The 24,736-nt window shown below is 39.3% G+C and overlaps 1 pseudogene; it reads right to left on the bottom strand.

Annotated features, from left to right (window-relative positions):
• Positions 1-20,462: 20,462 nt before the first annotated feature.
• On the bottom strand, positions 20,463-23,613 carry LOC147957811 (uncharacterized; annotated as a pseudogene).
• Between the last annotated feature and the right edge of the window lie 1,123 nt (positions 23,614-24,736).

The raw sequence follows: 24,736 nt of genomic DNA, 5'->3' as shown, positions 1-24,736 counted from the left end.
CTGAGAATAAGCACATTGACCCGAGATTAAGCCATAGTGACCCGAGATTAAGAAAAAGATAAAAGAAAATACGTTTCCCATGTGATATGCGGTCTAGTTGTCGGGAAAATTTATAAATATGAATTTCCACTTTATTTGCAGAATCTCTTTCGAATTTGTAAAATGGGCATAACTTTTGCATACGAAGTCGGATTAAAAAGTTTTCTATATGAAAAATCATCTACTCGAAAAGTGGCATCCGAATATAATCGGGGGAAACCCTTTAAACATTTTCAAAATCCTCAAAAACCTAACAGAAAAAAAGTTACTGGGCTTTTAAGATCCGGAGGCAAAAAATTTCAAACTTACTAGTGGCGCACCGTATGCTAGGTGTGCCACTAGTAACAGAAAAAAAATTAGTTTTGATTTTTTTTTTGGGATTTTATTTTCAAAATATGATACGTAATATGAACGGAAGTTTGATTTTTTTTTTCAAAATTTCATCACACTCATGAACATGAACAAAGTCCTAAACATCAACAAGGTTTAATAGGATTGATATGCTAGATATATCAACAAGTGCCTACGAAGTGAGCTGGTGCTGGGGTTGGATAGAACTCTAAAGTTAAGCGTGCTTGGGTTGGAGTAGTGTCAGGATGGGTGATCTTTCGGGAAGTTTGACAACGGAGTGCAATTTGACCTGAGATTAGGCATATTGAACCGAGATTAAGCCATAGTGACCCGAGATTTAGAAAAAGATAAAAGAAAATACGTTTCCCATGTGATTCGTGGTCTAGTTATCGGGAAAATTTACAAATAGGAATTTCGACTTTATTTGTAGAATCTCTCTGGAATTTGTAAAATGGGCATAAATTTTGCATACGAACTCGGATTAAAAAGTTTTCTATATGAAAAATCATCTACTCGAAAAGTTACATCCGAATTTAACTGGGGGAACCACGTTAAACATTTTCAAAATCCTCAAAAAGCTAATAGAGAAAAAGTTTTGGGGCTTTTAAGATATGGAGGCAAAAAAATGCAAAAAATTTCAAAATAACTAGTGGCGCACCGTATGGTAGGTGTGCCACTAGTAACAGAAAAAAAATTAGTTTCGATTTTTTTCGGGATTTTTTTTTCAAAATATGATACGTAATATGAACGGAAGTTTGAATTTTTTTTTCAAAATTTCGTCACACTCATGAACTTGAACAAAGTCCTAAACATCAACAAGGTTTAATAGGATTGATATGCTAGATATATCAACAAGTGCCTGCGAAGTGAGCTGGTGCTGGGGTTGGATAGAACTCTAAAGTGAAGCGTGCTTGGGTTGGAGTAGTGTGAGGATGGCTGATCTTTCGGGAAGTTTGACAACGGAGTGCGATTTGACCTGAGATTAAGCATATTGACCCAAGATTAAGCCATAGTGACCCGAGATTAAGAAAAAGATAAAAGAAAATACGTTTCCCATGTGATATGTGGTCTAGTTGTTGTGAAAATTTACAAATACGAATTTCAACTTTATTTGCAGAATCTCTCTGGAATTTGTAAAATGGGCATAAATTTTGCATACGAACTCGGATTAAAAAGTTTTCTATATGAAAAATCATCTACTCGAAAAGTTACATCCGAATTTAATCGGGGGAACCTTGTTAACCATTTTCAAAATCCTCAAAAACCTAACAGAAAAAAGTTAGGGGGCTTTTAAGATCTGGAGCCAACAAAATTCAAAAAATTTCAAACTTACTAGTGGCGCACCGTATGCTAGGTGTGCCACTAGTAACAGAAAAAAATTAGTTTCGATTTTTTTTCTGGATTTTTTTTCAAAATATGATACATAATATGAACGGAAGTTTGAATTTTTTTTACAAAATTTCGTCACACTCATGAACATGAACAAAGTCCTAAAGATCAACAAGGTTTAATAGGATTGCTATGCTAGATATATCAACAAGTGCCTGCGAAGTGAGCTGGTGCTGGGGTTGGATAGAACTCTAAAGTTAAGTGTGCTTGGGTTGGAGTAGTGTGAGGATGGGTGATCTTTCAGGAAGTTTGACAACGGAGTTCGATTTGACCTGAGATTAAGCATATCGACCCGAGATTAAGCCATAGTGACCCGAGATTAAGAAAAAGATAAAAGAAAATATGTTTCCCATGTGATATGTGGTCTAGTTATCGGGAAAATTTACAAATATGAATTTCGACTTTATTTGCAGAATCTCTCTGGAATTTGTAAAATGGGCATAACTTTTGCATACGAACTCGGATTAAAAAGTTTTCTATATGAAAAATCATCTACTCGAAAAGTAACATCCGAATTTAACTGGGGGAACCCTGTTAAACATTTTCAAAATCCTCAAAAAGCTAATAGAGAAAAAGTTTCGGGGCTTTTAAGATATGGAGGCAAAAAAATTCAAACTTACTAGTGGCGCACCGTATGCTAGGTGCACCACTAGTAACAGAAAAAAATTAGTTTCAATTTTTTTCGGGAATTTTTTTCAAAATATGATACGTAATATGAACGGAAGTTTGAATTTTTTTTTCAAAATTTCATCACCCTCATGAACATGAACAAAGTCCTAAACATCAACAAGGTTTAATAGGATTGATATGCTAGATATATCAATAAGTGCCTGCGAAGTGAGCTGGTGCTGGGGTTGGATAGAACTCTAAAGTTAAGCGTGCTTGGGTTGGAGTAGTGTGAGGATGGGTGATCTTTTGGGAAGTTTGACAACGGAGTGCGATTTGACCTGAGATTAAGCATATTGACCCGAGATTAAGCCATAGTGACCCGAGATTAAGAAAAAGATAAAAGAAAATATATTTCCCATGTGATATGTGGTCTAGTTATCGGGAAAATTTACAATTATGAATTTCGACTTTATTTGCATAATCTCTCTGGAATTTGTAAAATGGGCATAACTTTTGCATACGAACTCGGATTAAAAAGTTTTCTATATGAAAAATCATCTACTCGAAAAGTAACATCCGAATTTAACTGGGGGAACCCCGTTAAACATTTTCAAAATCCTCAAAAAGCTAATAGAGAAAAAGTTTCGGGGCTTTTAAGATATGGAGGCAAAAATATTCAAAAAAATTCAAACTTACTAGTGGCGCACCGTATGCTAGGTGCGCCACTAGTAACAGAAAAAAAATTAGTTTCAATTTTTTTCGGGAATTTTTTTTCAAAATATGATACATAATATGAACGGCAGTTTGAATTTTTTTTTCAAAATTTCATCACCCTCATGAACATGAACAAAGTCCTAAACATCAACATGGTTTAATAGGATTGATATGCTAGATATATCAACAAGTGCCTGTGAAGCGAGCTGGTGCTGGGGTTGGATAGAACTCTAAAGTTAAGCGTGCTTGGGCTGGAGTAGTGTGAGGATGGGTGACCTTTCGGGAAGTTTGAGCACGGAGTGCGATTTGACCTGAGAATAAGCACATTGACCCGAGATTAAGCCATAGTGACCCGAGATTAAGAAAAAGATAAAAGAAAATACATTTCCCATGTGATATGTGCTCTAGTTGTCGGGAAAATTTACAAATATGAATTTCGACTTTATTTGCAGAATCTCTTTCGAATTTGTAAAATGGGCATAACTTTTGCATACGAAGTCGGATTAAAAAGTTTTCTATATGAAAAATCATGTACTCGAAAAGTGACATCCGAATATAATCGGGGGAAACCCTTTAAACATTTTCAAAATCCTCAAAAACCTAACAGAAAAAAAGTTACTGGGCTTTTAAGATACGGAGGCAAAAAATTTCAAACTTACTAGTGGCGCACCGTATGCTAGGTGTGCCACTAGTAACAGAAAAAAAATTAGTTTTGATTTTTTTCAGGATTTTATTTTCAAAATATGATACGTAATATGAACGGAAGTTTGATTTTTTTTTTCAAAATTTCATCACACTCATGAACATGAACAAAGTCCTAAACATCAACAAGGTTTAATAGGATTGATATGCTAGATATATCAACAAGTGCCTACGAAGTGAGCTGGTGCTGGGGTTGGATAGAACTCTAAAGTTAAGCGTGCTTGGGTTGGAGTAGTGTGAGGATGGGTGATCTTTCGGGAAGTTTGACAACGGAGTGCGATTTGACCTGAGATTAGGCATATTGAACCGAGATTAAGCCATAGTGACCCGAGATTTAGAAAAAGATAAAAGAAAATACGTTTCCCATGTGATTCGTGGTCTAGTTATCGAGAAAAATTACAAATAGGAATTTCGACTTTATTTGTAGAATCTCTCTGGAATTTGTAAAATGGGCATAAATTTTGCATACGAACTTGGATTAAAAAGTTTTCTATATGAAAAATCATCTACTCGAAAAGTTACATCCGAATTTAACTGGGGGAACCCCGTTAAACATTTTCAAAATCCTCAAAAAGCTAATAGAGAAAAAGTTTTGGGGCTTCTAAGATAAGGAGGCAAAAAAATGCAAAAAAATTCAAAATAACTAGTGGCGCACCGTATGGTAGGTGTGCCACTAGTAACAGAAAAAAAATTAGTTTTGATTTTTTTCGGGATTTTTTTTTCAAAATATGATACGTAATATGAACGGAAGTTTGATTTTTTTCTTCAAAATTTCATCACACTCATGAACATGAACAAAGTCCTAAACATCAACAAGGTTTAATAGGATTGATATGCTAGATATATCAACAAGTGCCTGCGAAGTGAGCTGGTGCTGGGCTTGGATAGAACTCTAAAGTTAAGCATGCTTGGGTTGGAGTAGTGTGAGGATGGGTGAGCTTTCGCGAAGTTTGACCACAGAGTGTGATTTGACCTGAGATTAAGCATATTGACCCGAGATTAAGCCATACTGACCCGAGATTAAGAAAAAGATAAAAGAAAATACGTTTCCCATGTGATATGTGGACTAGTTGTCGGGAGAATTTACAGATATGAATTTCGACTTTATTTGCAGAATCTCTCTGGAATTTGTAAAATGGGCATAACTTTTGCATACGAACTCGGATTAAAAAGTTTTCTATATGAAAAATCATCTACTCGAAAAGTTACATCCGAATTTAATCGGGGGAACCTTGTTAACCATTTTCAAAATCCTCAGAAACCTAACAGAAAAAAGTTATGGGGCTTTTAAGATTTGGAGGCAACAAAATTCAAAAAATTTCAAACTTACTAGTGGCACACCGTATGCTAGGTGTGCTACTAGTAACAGAAAAAAAATTAGTTTCGATTTTCTTTTCAGGATTTTTTTCAAAATATGATACGTAATATGAACGGAAGTTTGAATTTTTTTTTCAAAATTTCGTCACACTCATGAACTTGAACAAAGTCCTAAACATCAACAAGGTTTAATAGGATTGATATGCTAGATATATCAACAAGTGCCTGCGAAGTGAGCTGGTGCTGGGGTTGGATAGAACTCTAAAGTTAAGCGTGCTTGGGTTGGAGTATTGTGAGGATGGCTGATCTTTCGGGAAGTTTGACAACGGAGTGCGATTTGACCTGAGATTAAGATATTGACCCGAGATTAAGCCATAGTGACCCGAGATTAAGAAAAAGATAAAGGAAAATATGTTTCCCATGTGATATGTGGTCTAGTTATCGGGAAAATTTACAAATATGAATTTTGACTTTATTTGCAGAATCTCTCTGGAATTTATAAAATGGGCATAACTTTTGCATACGAACTCGGATTAAAAAGTTTTCTATATGAAAAATCATCTACTCGAAAAGTAACATCCGAATTTAACTGGGGGAACCACGTTAAACATTTTCAAAATCCTGAAAAAGGTAATAGAGAAAAAGTTTCGGGGCTTTTAAGATATGGAGGCAAAAAAATTCAAAAAAATTCAAACTTACTAGTGGCGCACCGTATGCTAGGTGCGCCACTAGTAACAGAAAAAAATTAGTTTCAATTTTTTTCGAGAATTTTTTTTCAAAATATGATACGTAATATGAACGGAAGTTTGAATTTTTTTTCAACATTTCATCACCCTCATGAACATGAACAAAGTCCTAAACATGAACAAGGTTTAATAGGATTGATATGCTAGATATATCAACAAGTGCCTGCGAAGTGAGCTGGTGCTGGGGTTGGATAGAACTCTAAAGTTAAGCGTGCTTGGGCTGGAGTAGTGTGAGGATGGGTGACCTTTCGGGAAGTTTGACCACGGAGTGCGATTTGACCTGAGATTAAGCATATTGACCCGAGATTAAGCCATAGTGACCCGAGATTAAAAAAAGATAAAGGAAAATACGTTTCCCTTGTGATATGTGGTCTAGTTGTTGGGAAAATTTACAAATACGAATTTCGACTTTATTTGCAGAATCTCTCTGGAATTTGTAAAATGGGCATAAATTTTGCATCCGAACTCGGATTAAAAAGTTTTCTATATGAAAAATCATCTACTCGAAAAGTTACATCCGAATTTAACTAGGGGAACCCCGTTAAACATTTTCAAAATCCTCAAAAAGCTAATAGAGAAAAAATTCAAAATAACTAGTGGCGCACCGTATGCTAGGTGCGCCACTAGTAACAGAAAAAAAATTAGTTTCGATTTTTTTCGGGATTTTTTTTTCAAAATATGATACATAATACGAACGGAAGTTTGATTTTTTTTAAATTTCATCACACTCATGAACATGAACAAAGTCCTAAACATCAACAATGTTTAATAGGATTGATATGCTAGATATATCAACAAGTGCCTGTGAAGTGAGCTGGTGCTGGGCTTGGATAGAACTCTAAAGTTAAGCGTGCTTGGGCTGGAGTAGTGTGAGGATGGGTGACCTTTCGGGAAGTTTGACCATGGAGTGCGATTTGACCTGAGATTAAGCATATTGACCCGAGATTAAGCCATAGTGACCCGAGATTAAGAAAAAGATAAAATAAAATACGTTTCCATGTGATATGTGGTCTAGTTGTCGGGAAAATTTACAAATATGAATTTTGACTTTATTTAAAGAATCTCTTTGGAATTTGTAAAATGGGCATAACTTTTGCATACGAAGTCGGATTAAAAAGTTTTCTATATGAAAAATCATCTACTCGGAAAGTGACATCCGAATATAATCGGGGGAACCCCTTTAAACATTTTCAAAATCCTCAAAAACCTTACAGAAAAAAAAGTTACTGGGCTTTTAAGATCCGGAGGCAAAAAATTTCAAAAAATTTCAAACTTACTAGTGGCGCACCGTATGCTAGGTGTGCCACTAGTAACAGAAAAAAAATTAGTTTTGATTTTTTTTCTAGATTTTTGTTTCAAAATATGATACGTAATATGAACGGAAGTTTGATTTTTTTTTCATAATTTCATCACACTCATGAACCTGAACAAAGTCCTAAACATCAATAAGGTTTAATAGGATTGATATGCTAGATATATGAACAAGTGCCTACGAAGTGAGCTGGTGCTGGTGTTGGATAGAACTCTAATGTTAAGCGTGCTTGGGTTGGAGTAGTGTGAGGATGGGTGATCTTTCGGGAAGTTTGACAACGGAGTGTGATTTGACCTGAGATTAAGCATATTGACCCGAGATTAAGCCATAGTGACCCGAGATTTTGAAAAAGATAAAAGAAAATACGTTTCCCATGTGATATGTGGTCTAGTTATCGGGAAAATTTACAAATATGAATTTCGACTTTATTTGCAGAATCTCTCTGGAATTTCTAAAATGGGCATAACTTTTGCATACGAACTCGGATTAAAAAGTTTTCTATATGAAAAATTATCTACTCGAAAAGTTACATCCGAATTTAACTGGGGGAACCCTGTTAAACATTTTCAAAATCCTCAAAAACCTAACAGAAAAAAAGTTGCGGGGCTTTTAAGATCTGGAGGCAACAAAATTCAAAAAAATTCGAAATAACTAGTGGCGCACCGTATGCTAGGTGCGCCACTAGTAACAGAAAAAAAAAATTAGATTCGATTTTTTTTGGGATTTTTTTTTCAAAATATGACACGTAATACGAATGGAAGTTTGAATTTTTTTCAAATTTCATCACACTCATGAACATGAACAAAGTCCTAAACATCAACAAGGTTTAATATTATTGATATGCTAGATATATCAACAAGTGCCTGTGAAGTGAACTGGTGCTAGGCTTGGATAGAACTCTAAAGTTAAGCGTGCTTGGGCTGGAGTAGTGTGAGGATGGGTGACCTTTCGGGAAGTTTGACCACGGAGTGCGATTTGACCTGAGAATAAGCATATTGACCCGAGATTAAGCCATTGCGACCCGAGATTAAGAAAAAGATAAAAGAAAATACGTTTCCCATGTGATATGTGGTCTAGTTGTCGGGAAAATTTACAAATATGAATTTCGACTTTATTTGCAGAATCTCTCTGGAATTTGTAAAATGGGCACAAATTTTGCATACGAAGTCAGATTAAAAAGTTTTGTATATGAAAAATCATCTACTCGAAAAGTTATATCCGAATTTAATCGGGGGAACCCCTTTAAACATTTTCAAAATCCTCAAAAACCTAACAGAAAAAAAGTTACTGATCGGGGGAACCCCTTTAAACATTTTCAAAATCCTCAAAAACCTAAAAGAAAAAAAGTTACTGGGCTTTTAAGATCCGGAGGCAAAAAACTTCAAAAAACTTCAAACTTACTAGTGGCGCACCGTATGCTAGGTGTGCTACTAGTAACAGAAAAAAAATTAGTTTCGATTTTTTTTGGGATTTTTTTCAAAATATGATACGTAATATGAACGGAAGTTTGAATTTTTTTTTCAAAATTTTGTCACACTCATGAACATGAACAAAGTCCTAAACATCAACAAGGTTTAATAGGATTGATATGCTAGACATATCAACAAGTGCCTGTGGAATTTCTAAAATGGGCATAACTTTTGCATACGAACTCGGATTAAAATGTTTTCTATATGAAAAATTATCTACTCGAAAAGTTACATCCGAATTTAAGAGGGGGAACCCTGTTAAACATTTTCAAAATCCTCAAAAACCTAACAGAAAAAAAGTTGCGGGGCTTTTAAGATCTGGAGGCAACAAAATTCAAAAAATTTCGAACTTACTAGTGGCGCACCGTATGCTAGGTGTGCCACTAGTAACAGAAAAAAAATTAGTTTCGATTTTTTTTGGGATTTTTTTTCAAAATATGATACGTAATATGAACGGAAGTTTGAAATTTTTTTTTTCAAAATTTTGTCACACTCATGAACATGAATAAAGTCCTAAACATCAACAAGGTTTAATAGGATTGATATGCTAGACATATCAACAAGTGCCTGTGAAGTGAGCTGGTGCTGGGGTTGGATAGAAATCTAAAGTTAAGCATGCTTGGGCTGGAGTAGTGTGAGGATGGGTGATCTTTTGGGATGTTTGACCACGGAGTGCGATTTGACCTGAGATTAAGCATATTGACCCGAGATTAAGCCATACTGACCCGAGATTAAGAAGAAGATAAAAGAAAATACGTTTCCCATGTGATATGTGGTCTAGTTGTCGGGAAAATTTACAGATATGAATTTCGACTTTATTTGCAGAATCTCTCTGGAATTTGTAAAATGGGCATAAGTTTTGCATACGAACTCGGATTAAAAAGTTTTCTATATGAAAAATCATCTACTCGAAAAGTGACATCCGAATATAATCGGGGGAGCCCCTTTAAACATTTTCAAAATCCTCAAAAACCTAACAGAAAAAAAGTTGCGGGGCTTTTAAGATCTGGAGGCAACAAAATTCAAAAAAATTCGAACTTACTAGTGGCGCACCGTATGCTAGGTGCGCCACTAGTAACAGAAAAAAATTAGTTTCAATTTTTTTCAAGAATTTTTTTTCAAAATATGATACGTAATATGAATGGAAGTTTGAATTTTTTTTCAATATTTCATCACCCTCATGAACATGAACAAAGTCCTAAACATCAACAAGGTTTAATAGGATTGATATGCTAGATATATCAACAAGTGCCTGTGAAGTGAGCTGGTCCTGGGGTTGGATAGAACTCTAAAGTTAAGCGTGCTTGGGCTGGAGTAGTGTGAGGATGGGTGACCTTTTGGGAAGTTTGACCACGGAGTGCGATTTGACCTGAGATTAAGCATATTGACCCGAGATTAAGCCATAGTGACCCGAGATTAAGAAAAAGATAAAAGAAAATACGTTTCCCATGTGATATGTGGTCTAGTTGTCGGGAAAATTTACAAATATGAATTTCGACTTTATTTGCAGAATCTCTTTGGAATTTGTAAAATGGGCATAACTTTTGCATACGAAGTCGGATTAAAAAGTTTTCTATATGAAAAATCATCTACTCGAAAAGTGACATCCGAATATAATCGGGGGAACCCCTTTAAACATTTTCAAAATCCTCAAAAACCTAACAGAAAAAAAGTTACTGGGCTTTTAAGATCCGGAGGCAAAAAAATTCAAAAAATTTCAAACTTACTAGTGGCGCACCGTATGCTAGGTGTGCCACTAGTAACAGAAAAAAAATTAGTTTTGATTTTTTTTCTAGATTTTTTTTCAAAATATGATACGTAATATGAACAGAAGTTTGATTTTTTTTCAAAATTTCATCACACTCATGAACATGAACAAAGTCCTAAACATCAACAAGGTTTAATAGGATTGATATGCTAGATATATGAACAAGTGCCTACGAAGTGAGCTGGTGCTGGGGTTGGATAGAACTCTAAAGTTAAGCGTGCTTGGGTTGGAGTAGTGTGAGGATGGGTGATCTTTCGGGAAGTTTGACAACGGAGTGCGATTTGACCTGAGATTAAGCATATTGACCCGAGATTAAGCCATAGTGACCCGAGATTTAGAAAAAGATAAAAGAAAATACGTTTCCCATGTGATATGTGGTCCAGTTATCGGGAAAATTTACAAATATGAATTTCGACTTTATTTGCAGAATCTCTCTGGAATTTCTAAAATGGGCATACGAACTCGGATTAAAAAGTTTTCTATATGAAAAATTATCTACTCGAGAAGTTACCTCCGAATTTAAGAGGGGGAACCCTGTTAAACATTTTCAAAATCCTCAAAATCCTAACAGAAAAAAGTTGCGGGGCTTTTAAGATCTGGAGGCAACAAAATTCAAAAAATTTCGAACTTACTAGTGGCGCACCGTATGCTAGGTGTGCCACTAGTAATAGTTTCGATTTTTTTTTGGGGATTTTTTTTCAAAATATGATACGTAATATGAACGGAAGTTTGAAATTTTTTTTTTCAAAATTTTCTCACACTCATGAACGTGAACAAAGTCCTAAACATCAACAAGGTTTAATAGGATTGATATGCTAGACATACCAACAAGTGCCTGTGAAGTGAGCTGGTTCTGGGGTTGGATAGAAATCTAAAGTTAAGCATGCTTGGGCTGGAGTAGTGTGAGGATGGGTGATCTGTCGGGATGTTTGACCACTGAGTGTGATTTGACCTGAGATTAAGCATATTGATCCGAGATTAAGCCATAGTGACCCGAGATTAAGAAAAAGATAAAAGAAAATACGTTTCCCATGTGATATGTGGTCTAGTTGTTGGGAAAATTTACAAAAACGAATTTCGACTTTATTTGCAGAATCTCTCTGGAATTTGTAAAATGGGCATAAATTTTGCATATGAACAGAGATTAAAAAGTTTTCTATATGAAAAATCATCTACTCGAAAAGTTATATCCGAATTTAACTGGGGGAACCCAGTTAAACATTTTCAAAATCCTCAAAAAGCTAACAGAAAAAAAGTTTCGGGGCTTTTAAGATCTGGAGGCAAAAAAATTCAAAAAATTTCAAAATAACTAGTGGCGCACCGTATGCTAGGTGCGCCACTAGTAACAGAAAAAAAATTAGTTTCGATTTTTTTCGGGATTTTTTTTCAAAATATGATACGTAATACGAACGGAAGTTTGAATTTTTTTTTTAAATTTCGTCACACTCATGAACATGAACAAAGTCCTAAACATCAACAAGGTTTAATAGGATTGATATGCTAGATATATCAACAAGTGCGTGTGAAGTGAGCTGGTGCTGGGCTTGGATAGAACTCTAAAGTTAAGCATGCTTGGGCTGGAGTAGTGTGAGGATGGGTGACCTTTCGGGAAGTTTGACCACGGAGTGCGATTTGACCTGAGATTAAGCATATTGACCCGAGATTAAGCCATGGTGACCCGAGATTAAGAAAAAGATAAAAGAAAATACGTTTCCATGTGATATGTGGTCTAGTTGTCGGGAAAATTTACAAATATGAATTTCGACTTTATTTGCAGAATCTCTCTGGAATTTGTAAAATGGGCATAACTTTTGCATACGAACTCGGATTAAAAAGTTTTCTATATGTAAAATCATCTACTCAAAAAGTTACATCCGAATTTAACTGGGGGAACCCCATTAAAAATTTTCAAAATCCTCAAAAAGCTAGCAGAAAAAAGTTTCGGGGCTTTTAAGATATGGAGGCAAAAAAATTCAAAAAAATTCAAACTTACTAGTGGCGCACCATATGCTAGGTGCGCCACTAGTAACAGAAAAAAAATTAGTTTCAATTTTTTTCGAGAATTTTTTTTCAAAATATGATACGTAATATGAACGGAAGTTTGAACTTTTTTTTTCAAAATTTCATCACCCTCATGAACATGAACAAAGTCCTAAACATCAACAAGGTTTAATAGGATTGATATGCTAGATATATCAACAAGTGCCTGCGAAGTGAGCTGGTGCTGGGGTTGGATAGAACTCTAAAGTTAAGCATGCTTGGGTTGGAGTAGTGTGAGGATGGGTGATCTTTCGGGAAGTTTGACAACGGAATGCGATTTGACCCGAGATTAAGCCATAGTGACCCGAGATTAAGAAAAAGATAAAAGAAAATACGTGTCCCATGTGATATGTGGTCTATTTATCGGGAAAATTTACAAATATGAATTTCAACTTTATTTGCAGAATCTCTCTGGAATTTCTAAAATGGGCATAACTTTTGCATACGAACTCGGATTAAAAAGTTTTCTATATGAAAAATCATCTACTCGAAAAGTTACATCTGAATTTAATCGGGGGAACACTGTTAAACATTTTCAAAATCCTCAAAAACCTAACAGAAAAAAGTTACGGGGCTTTTAAGATCTGGAGGCAACAAAATTCAAGAAATTTCAAACTTACTAGTGGCGCACCGTATGTTAGGTGTGCCACTAGTAACAGAAAAAAAATTAGTTTCGATTTTTTTTGGGATTTTTTTTCAAAATATGATACGCAATATGAACGGAAGTTTGAATTTTTTTTTTCAAAATTTCGCCACACTCATGAACATGAACAAAGTCCTGAACATCAACAAGGTTTAATAGGATTGATATGCTAGATATATCAACAAGTGCCTGTGAAGTGAGCTGGTGCTGGGGTTGGATAGAACTCTAAAGTTAAGCGTGCTTGGGCTGGAGTAGTGTGAGGATGGGTAATCTTTCGGGAAGTTTGACCACGGAGTGCGATTTGACCTGAGATTAAGCACATTGACCCGAGATTAAGCCATAGTGACCCGAGATTAAGAAAAAGATAAAAGAAAATACGTTTCCATGTGATATGTGGTCTAGTTGTCGGGAAAATTTACAAATATGAATTTCGACTTTATTTGCAGAATCTCTCTGGAATTTGTAAAATGGGCATAACTTTTGCATACGACCTCGGATTAAAAAGTTTTCTATATGAAAAATCATCTACTCGAAAAGTTACATCCGAATTTAACTGAGGGAACCCAGTTGAACATTCTCAAAATCCTCAAAAACCTAACGGAAAAAAAAATTACGGGGCTTTTAAGATTCTGAGGCAAAAAAATTCAAAAAATTTCAAACTTACTAGTGGCGCACCGTTTGCTAGGTGCGCCACTAGTAACAGAAATTTTTTTCCAAACTTATTGGGGTTGGATTGAACTCTGAAGTTAAGCGTGCTTGGGCTGGAGTAGTGTGAGGATGGGTGACCTTTCGGGAAGTTTGACCATGAAGTGCGATTTGACCTGAGATTAAGCATATTGACCCGAGATTAAGCCATAGTGACCCGAGATTAAGAAAAAGATTAAAGAAATTTGATTTTTTTAAATAAAAAATTGAAAAAAATTGGTAATAAAATTATTACTAATGGCGCACTTCTATGTGGTGCGCCATTACTAAGTCAGATACTAATGGCGCACCTCTAGGCATACTAATGGCGCACTATAGGTGGCATGGTACTAATGGCGTAAAAGGATGTGGTGCGCCATTAGTAAAAAATACTAGTGGCGTGGTACTAATGGCGCACCAGTAGCGCGCCATTAGTAGGCAAAACTGATGCGTCATTAGTAGGCCTTTTCCTAGTAGTGCTTCCGGTGGGTCCTAGCTATCAGGTGGAAGAATCATTATTTTGTGCGTACAGTCCACGGCCGATGGATGTCGTTCGCTGACCAAGTTGACCAGGCCGCGCCGAGAGCACCATGTTAGTGGACGACGGCGAGGCCTAGGAAGGGAATGACACGGAGCCGGGGAAGACTTGACAAGGGTTTCCCACGCGATGGGGAGTACGAGGGTTTACTGGTCCGGCTGCCGTCATCGGAAAATAATAGGAGGTGTGGGTGAGTAGAGGAATGGCCTGGCCAGCAATGAAGTAGGGTGGGGCGGTGCGGCCTGTGCGGCAGCACAGCCGGCCACGGGAGGCGGGAGCAGGCAGTCCCACCGGAGCTGGTTTGGGCGGCTGGAGCAAGAAGATCAGATATTGAAGAAGCAGCACGGCCGTTGGATTAACATCCAACGGTCACTGCTACTAGAATTGTTTGTGGACTAAGTTGACAAAGCCAAAGTACATGTCAACCTAGTAGACCCACAAGTCAGCCTCCAAATCTGTCCCAAACAACATACAACCCGAAATTTCTAGCTAGATTCAAATTAATTTTAAATCTAAATATACCTTAATTTAAATTCAATGAAATTTTACCCACACAAAAACAATGAAATTTAAAATATCAAAATCCAAAAGAAAACAGTATTTTGGAACTAATTGTCTGTTTGCTGTATTTTTTCATTTTACAGCCCATTTCTTATTACCTATAGCCCATTTCTTATTACTTATAGCCCATTTTCTGGGCAAAATGCATCCCCCTCCTCGTCTTGAAAGATTTCCGGCCCATCAGGCCGTAGAAAAGCAAGTAGGCCTACGTTGGTTATTCTACATCAAACAAAATAGCTGGCTAGCAATTTTCAGAAAGGAAAAAAACAAACTGGGCTGGTCATGTGCTAAACATATGAAATAAAAGCCTAGGCTAGACGGGCCACGGGTCCCGCACAACCCAGTTGATACCCTTCTCCATCCCGAAAAACAAAATTACTGCGCGCTGCTGGGTCCCTACTGTCATCCTCACCATGTATAGTCATCTCCTTATTCCTCTTGGTTGTTGACCATGTTGACAACATCGGAGGGCGGCGCCGCGGCGAGCGAACCAAGGCGGAGGACGATGGTGAGGCCTCAGACGGGAACGAACAGGAGCCGGGGCAGATCACAGCCAGCCATGGGAGGTGGGAGCAGGCAGTCCCGCCGGTGCTGGTTTGGCTTTGGCGGCTCGAGGAAGAAGAGACTGAAGAAACGCGACAGACGTTGAATGTCAATCCAACGGTCAAGGTTGGCACAATCGTTTGTTGACTAAGCGGACACCAAGTAGCATACCTTTTTATCACTACAGGAATCAGCAGTTTTGCCGTCTGGCGATTACAGACGGCAAAGACTTTGCCGTTAGCTGGCTGACGGCAAAGTTATACGGTGAAGCATAAATCGGCAAAGCAAGACTTTGCCGCTAGCTTTTTGTCGGGCAGACGGCAAAGACTTTGCCGTCAGTGAAAGCAGTTTGCCGTCAGCCATACAATGTAGACGGCAAAAAAAGTGGCCTAACAGAGATGGACGCCGTTACAGGTTTGCCGTCAGGCCTTAAGCTCGGCCGACGGCAAAGTCGGAATGTTTGCCGTCAGGTTTCCATCCACGCAGACGGCAAAGTCTAACGTTTGCCGTCAGGCGGACCAGGAGGCAGACGGCAAAGTCGCCAGGTTTGCCATCAGGCGGGCCAAGAGGCAGACGGCAAAGTCTCCAGGTTTGCCGTCAGGCGGCCCAAGAGGCAGACGGCAAAGTCGCCAGGTTTGCCGTCAGGCGGCCCAAGAGACAGACAACAAAGTGTCCAGGTTTGCCGTCTAGCGGCAAAAGGCAGACGGCAAACCCTTGGGCAGGCTGCAGTCCAATTGCACAGGCTTCTGCCACGCGGGTACTTTTGTCGTCTAGAATCCCATTTGAATGACAACAAAAGCTGTGCACTTTTTTTGGCATTATAGATACATTAATTTGGCACACGATATATATCATAATTTGGCACAGATATAAATTGGCACAGTTTGTATACACAATATATATCATAATTTGGCACAGATGACACATAATTCATAGCACTGTTCCATAGCAAATATGACACAGTTCATAGCATTGTTCCATAACACATTCATATCAAATACCACATAGAGTATACCAAATGCCCATAGCGAGCTAAGTCCATAGCAAATATAAGAGTATGAAGTTTTCCATAGCAAGAGTACAATGTGTTCCATGGCAAATGAACAAGGCAGGCATCAGTACGTAATATTTGGCACTACAACAAATGTCTTCATGTCCATATCATAGTCCAAAGAGCATCTGTGTGGCAACCTACAAGATGAAATCATCAACATGTCAAATTTTGGCACAATAAAAAAGGGCTTTAAATCATCAAGATGCCGAATAGACAAAATAAAGTACTTGCAGACCTTGTCCAATTTTGAACATGTCATTGTAACATTCTAGATCATGAAGATCTTCAAGAATGGTCTCTAAATCATGAAAACAAATAGCTACTTGTTTCTACTTATAAGATTGATTCATTTTAACAATGTAAATCATGAATATCTTCGAGTGCTCCTCTAAATCAAGAAAAAAATAGCTTCAGCTGGTCTCTAAATCATGAAAATAAACAGCTTCTATAATGCATATAGCTAATTAAGATCATGGTTGAAATGGTTCAAATCTATCATGGTTTCAGATGGTCTCTACTTGTCTCTATTATAAGTTTGATCTTCAAATGGTTCAAACGGTCTCTACTTACAAGTTTCTAAATCATGGAGATCATCAAATGGTCTCTAAATCGTAAAAATAAATAGCTATGTGTCTCTAATTATAAGACTGATTCAACTTAACACTCTAAATCATGAATAAAAATAGCTTCAAGTGGTCTCTAAATCATGAGAATAAATGGTCTGTACTTGTTTCTACTTAAAAATTTGATCTTCAAATCGAATGGTCTCTACTTGCAAGATTCTAAATCATGGAGATCTTCAAATGGTGTATAGATCATGAAAATAAATAGCTACTTGTCTCTAAATCATGAATATCTTCAAGTGGTCACTAAATCATGAAAATCATGGAGATTTGTAGGCACTAACCATACTCGATCTCAAAGGTTCGGAGAACCACCATGGTCATTGGCGTTTGGGCCTGCTGCATGTGAAGATCCATCATTATTTGACCCATGGCCTGATTGATGCTGCAAAGCATTACATGGTTAGCACAAAACTCATACTAAGAAATGCAATAATGGTGCATACAAGTATTTCAGATAACTAACCATAGAGGGCGAAGCAATGTCAGGCATCTGCATAGCGGGCATACCATTCTGGGTACAATAAGCCTGCAAATTATGTTTGAGGAGTGAAAGTTAAGTACTGGTAGTAAAAGACTAGATGTACATGCAAGGCTATTAAGGAACTAACCGCAAACATTGCAAAGTACTGTTGCATCCTCTCATCTGCTAGTCGCCTCTCCTCGGCCCTCTTCTCATCCGCCAGTCGCCTCTCCTCCGCAACCTCTCCTCCAACTTCTCATCTAGCAGTCGCCTCTGCTCCTCCAGTCGAGACTACAGAATATGGCATTGCAATCACATCTTCAAATCCAACACTAAGAATTAGAATAAGCATACATAGAAGGACTTGGTTAGAATACCTCCATCGCAACCATTGCTGGAGTCGAGCGTTGACATATAGAAGATGTTGAGATACCTGGCCGAGTTTTGTACTCAGGGAGAGTGCGACGAGAGGACCTAGGAAAAATGCCACCTCCAATCGCTTCCTTGCCATGTTTCCTACCACCTCCAGAGATCATAACCACCTCATGGTCAAGGGGCTCCGATGTCACATCATACTCAGGCCCTCTCATCTCTTTTGCCTTCCTTTTAAATTTGTCCATTCGATCGTAGGCGGTCTTGCTGGTGTAGGCAGGCAATGTGTCATTCTCATCGTAAGGCGTGCAGATCGAAACGGTCCCTTATGGGCCAAAGCGTACGCCACAAAAAGGTTGGGCTCCGGAGCCTTATTGTGAGACGCCTGCAACCAAAGCAACATGATTAAGACTTCATCACAAGGATTGGCAACATGTATGACAAGAAAAAGCTTATGAAGAACAAATCGATGGGAAGAAAGACATACCCAACGCTCGCCGAACCCCTTAAGGTTCAAGTTGCCTTGATGGTGTGGTGGATCCTCCATTGCGGCTCGCCGATTTTTATAATCTAGGTTTTTCTCCCTATACTCTTCAGAACAACAGTAGTCCACGATCCTCTCCCAGCACTCCCCCTTGTCGACACACCATCTTGGAGTAACCTAATTGATCAATTGCATCTCATATACGTCAAAAAGAAATTGAGTGCCAGTCTGTTGAGGAAATAACAAGCATGAACATGCTTTACCTGCATGTACTCATCCTTCTTAAGATGGAGGTTCCTACATGGTTTCTTATCAACACTCCTATAGCTTTGAGTTGCCTTATACCTGCGGACGGCTAAAGGGCGCGCCTCATGCATCAGATTGCGCACAAGCTTCTTGCAGTGGTGCTTGACGACTGCTCGTGCCTCCTCCAAGTTCCCTTCCTCGCATCTATAGAAATCCTGCAAATACACGTGAGACCAATCGAGATTAGGCAATTGACTAACTATGAATTATAGATATGTAGTGTGTGAAGGAAACTTAATGATTACCCAAAGTTCAGGAAAGAGCCGCTCCGCTTTGTTGTGAAACTCGATGTTGTTGGCTAAACCAAGATCCTCATAGGCTATGTAGTGGTACCAAGTCCGTGCTGGCTCCGGAACATTGCCCTCCCCAGGCAAAGTAACCATGCCAGGGTAATGCTCCCTCAAGAGGATCCCAAGGAAGCCATTCACGAGCCGGTGCTTCTTACCCTGGGAATCTCCAACTGTCGTCCAACCGCTATATAATGAGAAGCCAAAGCTATTAGCAATTGTCGCAAACATTGAAGGTAGAAAATGGGAAGCCGAAGTTAGTTTACCTTTCTTCATATGGAGCAATACATGGCCTCTGCTCGACAGGAAGCCCTCGTTCTGGGAGCCTTGACGAACCACGCAAGAACATGGTTCGACCCTCCTCAACTTGGATAAAACCATCATTCTCCTCCTCGGCGGTCAGGGCCCCCGACCGATCCTCATCCTCCTCCGGCGACAACCGCTCATCCACCATCTCCTCAGACATGGGGGAGTGAGACACCGGCTCGTCCTCCACCCCCTCATCCTCAGGTGGTGTCACGACAGGTGGTGGCGAGGGAGGCCGAACCGGGTTTCTCCTAGCCTTTCCTCCACCTCTTCCCCGGCCTCTTCATTTTACTCGATGAGCCTGAGAGGAAGCCTGAGGAGGATCGGCGAGAAAACTGCCAATCAAATTTCTCGCTAGGGGAAGTGGGGCCTTATTTGCCGGGTTACCCCTTTTTCGATGCAAGCCCACCATGCTTCACTCACCCGCCATGACAAAAAGTAAGTAGTTAGTACAAATGTAACATTATAGTTGAAATAAAGAAGCATAAGTCCAAACAATTGGCGCAATGAGAATTACTAAGGCAATTATAGTACAAATAGTACATTATAGTTCTCATAAATAAGCATACGTTCAAAAATAATACAAATTCAACGTTACAGCATGTTCATGATCATTTGGGTCATGGTAAACAACCAGTACAAAATCAACATTACAGTTCAACACTACAACTAAAAATAGTCGGGATCATCCGGATCACAATCCGTATCTTCTTCGGGGTCAGTTCGGGCCTCATCATCGGTATCACGCGTGTCTTCAAGGATGTCATCCTCGTGTTCACCGTCATCGTCACTATCATCGGCAATGCCTAGACGTAACCGTTCAAGCATTGATAGGTCTTCCATGTTCGTAACCTCTTCTTCCTCTTCCGCTTCTTCTGCATCATTAATTGTCAATGTGTACTTCCATGCGTGGATGGATGTTGGGACAGCATCTAGGCCCATGTTCTTCTTGGAATAATTCTCCATCATATGTGTCGGGGTTGATGTGAGGTTCATAATCCTCTTCATTGGGGGGAGGATGTTTATGATGTGGCGGCACATCGTACACGACATCCCAACCCTTAAGGTACTTCTTTTGGCATGAATACTTGAGATAAAAACTTGTGTCTCCTGTTGAGCCACAATATAGACATCTTCGCATTCTAATTTGCTGTCTTGTCGAATTTCGACTTGCCCAATATCATCTCTTCGCTAACCTTCTCTAGATCGAACCAATGGCATTTGAAGACGACGACTTTTGGAGGATTTGCCCCATAGTAATGCAGTTCATATATTTCATCAACTCTTCCATAATACTCAACTCCATTGCAAATAGCCAACACTCCGGTGTTTCTTGTTTTTAGAACGGCCCGACGTTCCTCGTTCCCATGTGTGCGGAAGCGATACCCATTGATGTCGTAATTATCGAACGTACTGACCTTATAGTCAAACCCATTAGCAACTTGTTTCAATTCTTTGTCCAATATTGACGCACCCTACAAGTTTAAGCGGAAAAGATTATTGTATTAGTCGCACGTAATACCAACTTCAAGTCTAGATAATAAGAAGTATACCTTTGCTCTGAACCAAGAAATGAAACCGTAATTGCCGTCTCCTTCGCCAACAAGAAGCTCATACTCTTCAAGTGAATCAGGTTCGACCCCTCCATCAGAGAATTGGGCAACGAATTCACTTTGCAATGAGAAATGAGCGGAGTTAGATACAAACATATGAGTAGATGTTACATAATGTACCAATCACTTACTCAATGTACGGCCACACTTCTTTTAGGTTGGTGAGGATATACAATGTAAGCGATCTCCACTCTTTTGGATCCAATATCTTTGAACCAGAAGCACCCACAGGTCTGAGTTGGCCTTTGAAAAGGCTGAGCTTGGATTCATGCCTGGGGTCGCCATTATTGTAACGAGACTTTGCATTATGCAAGCTTGGAATATTGGCCGCATAGCGTGATGTGCTGAAGCTTGACATCTCCTCCGCCAAGAATGCCTTGGCAATGGATGCTTCAATTCTACGTTTATTTCTACATTTAGCTCGAAGAGTCTTTTGCATTCGCTCAAGTCCATAGCACCAACAGTTCTGCACAGGGCCACCCATTCTTACCTCGGAAGGGAGGTGTAAAATCATATGTTCCATCGGATTAAAGAAGCCTGGTGGAAAGATCTTCTCTAGCTTGCAGAGCAACTCGGGGGCCCGTTTTTCCATGTCATCTATCACGGTAGGAGATACTTCTTTAGCACAAAGAACACGGAAGAAATAGCTAAGCTCTGCCAATACTTCCCAATCATCCTCAGGGATATAGCCTCGAATCATCACGGGCATTAACCGCTCAAGCCATATGTGCCAATCATGACTCTTCAACCCACAAAGCTTCAATTTATCAAGATTCACTGCCCTCATTAGATTCGCTGCATACCCATCGGGGAACAACAAAGTTTTGAACCACATGAGTATCTCCTTCTTTTGTTCCCTTGTAAGAACAAACCTAGCCCGTGGCATTGTCCAATTTTTCCGGCCCACGGGTTGTCGCAAGTTTTGTTTGGGTCTATCACATAGCTTCATCAGATCAAGTCTGGCCTTAGTATTATCCTTCGTCATCTTGGGAATGTTGAACAATGTGCCAAAAATGGCCTCGGCGATATTCTTTTCAGTGTGCATTACATCAATGTTATGGGGAAGCTCGAGCTGGTGGAAGTAGGGGAGATCCCAGAAGCATGGCTTGTGATTCCAGGCGTGTAGTTCATTATATCCCAGGAAATACCCTAGACGGTTGGGATCGGGCTGGAGAGCATTTAATTCAGCACGAATCTGTTCACCCGTCATCTCAGGTGGTGCCGAGTGTTCGACAACTTCACCTTTCATGAAGTTCATCTTGTCTAGTCTGAATGGATGGTCAGGGCGCAAATGTTGTCTATGGAAATGGAAGCAAGAATACTTGCGACCATGCTGTAGCCAACGGCACTTAAGGCTCGCCTTGCATCTTGGGCATGGGAACCTCCCATGCACAGACCACCCCATGAAAAGTGAATAGGCCAGTAGGTCATGCAATGAGTACTGGTACCAAACATGCATTGTGAAGTTTTTTTTGCTAGCAGCATCGTATGTCCGTATCCCATTCACCCAAGCTTCTTTCAAGTCATCTATTAGTGGCTGCATGTACACATTTATATTCTTCCCCAGATACTTGGCCCCTGGAACTATCAACGATAGGAATATGTGCTTGTGTTGCATCAGGACGCCTGGGGGGAGGTTGAGTGGAACAACAAACATGGGCCAACAACTATATGTCTTTGACACCATACCAAACGGATTGAACCCGTCAAGTCCGATGGTGATTCGTACATGCATTGCCTCTTCTGCTTTCTGATGATGTATTCGATCAAAACTCTTCCATGCTTGGCCACAAGACGCATGTACCATCATCGGCCTCCCATGATCATCCTTGTCAGGTCTTTTCCCATATTTGTGCCATGTCATCATTTTGGCCGTATCTTCGTTCAAGAAAAGCCATCCAACTCTTGGCAAGATTGGAAGATACCGAAGAACATTTGCAGGGACTTTGCTCTGCTTCTTCACACCATCACCGAGGTCTCTCTCAACATACCTAGAGCCTTTGCACTTGGCACAGTACTTGTCGTCGGCATACTCTTTTGTAAATAAGACACATCCGTTTGGACAAGCATGTATCTGCTCATAGGGCATCTTAAGTGCACAGAGGATTTTCTTTGCTTCGTACCAACTTTTGGCCATTTTGTGACCTTCAGGGAGAGAGCTACCCCAAGCGGTCATCATCGAATTAAAGCAATCTCTGCTCATGTTGAACTAGGACTTCAAGGACATTGCTCGTGCGATGGTATCCAGCTAACACTGTGTCGTGTACTCATGAAGACGTTGTTGTGACGAATTCAGCATTTCTAGGTAAGCCCTCGCGGACTCCTCCGGTTCTTCCTCTGATCCCTCTTCACGTGCATCATTGAAGTCAGCTACCATGTCAGCGACCCCGGTAACATTGTCATCGGTGCGCCGATGAACCACCTCCTCTCTGCTACGTTCAGGCTCGCCATGAAAGGTCCACCGGGTATACCCAGTCTTAAACCCATGCTTCTGAAGGTGTTTACCCATCGTCTTCTTTGACTGTTCTATATCGTTCTTGCACTTCAAGCAGGGGCACCAACTTTTTCTCTTGCCACTAGCAAATGCTGCCTCCACAAATTCATTGGTGTTCATCACCCATTCAATGGTCATGTCTGCCTGACTAGGGTGGCCAGTGTACATCCACGCACGATCACCCATACTTGCACTAACAGTAGGTACACCAAATTTATATTCATCAAGTTATGTAAAATGTAATTGCGACTAGATACACAAGTAATTACTTTTGTCATATTATTTACGCCTTAGTTTTATTTTTTACCATATAAAAGAGAAACAGGCATTCATGGGTTGAATCCTATCTCTAATAGGTAAAGATGGGTCCTAATCCCACCCGAGTACGTGTAGATTGGGTTCGTTTCCCGTGCTCTACTCCGGTCTGAGGCAAAACTTCGGCAGCACCTCCCCGCTGTTCTCTAGATACATGTCTCGGCAACAAGCCTAGTGAATGTGTACCCGAAGAAATTTTGCCTCAGACCGAAGTAGAGCACGGGAAACAAACCCAATCTACACGTACTCGGGCTGTCCATGGATAACATGGACAATTCGAAAGGACGACTGTTATAAATATGCAAATACATGCATATTTATAAATTCCACCCTTTCGAACGGGAGATGCCTAGGTTACGTGACTTAACATGAAAATAAAATCTAGTGGCATTGGCACGGTGACCGGAACAGAGTTAATAAGGGGAGTGGGATAACAGTCGAGCTCACCCCTAGATGATCCATAGAGGAGGTAGTGGATGGCGATGGCGATGGCAACAGGACCAACAATGCTCCTGGAGGTGAAAAGATTGATCCCTGCACATCAAAGCACCAGCACAACCAACATAAGCACTCACAGAAAATTTGAACAGAAACAAAGATGAACAAGTATAAAGAAAGGATGCATCAATCTTCTTCATATAATTGGTTTACCTACAAATCTTATGGACAAGCATTTGAACAAAGGGAACACTCGTAAAAACAAAGATATACAATATCTACATTTTAGTTACAATATGGATCAGATTTGCCTATATTTAATCCACATCATTATTATAAATGTACTACGGCAGTAAGCATGAAATCCTTGTGGCCATTAATTATTTTATATGGTAGGCAACAATGTTACAGATACAATTTTCAGTTGAACTTTTGACATACTCTAATTGCTCAAACAAGATTCCCTTTAGTTATAACAACAATACTATTTCCATGCTAACAATCATCAACAGAACTAGATTACAGATTCTTTTTCGCCATCTCATCATGCTAAGGA

Source organism: Triticum urartu, chromosome 7A (assembly GCF_056163025.1).
Source record: "Triticum urartu cultivar PI428250 chromosome 7A, HENAU_Tu73, whole genome shotgun sequence".
Lineage (NCBI taxonomy): Eukaryota > Viridiplantae > Streptophyta > Magnoliopsida > Poales > Poaceae > Triticum > Triticum urartu.
The sequence above is the reverse complement of the archived record's forward strand: the minus strand, read 5'-3'. Positions and strand labels throughout refer to the sequence as shown.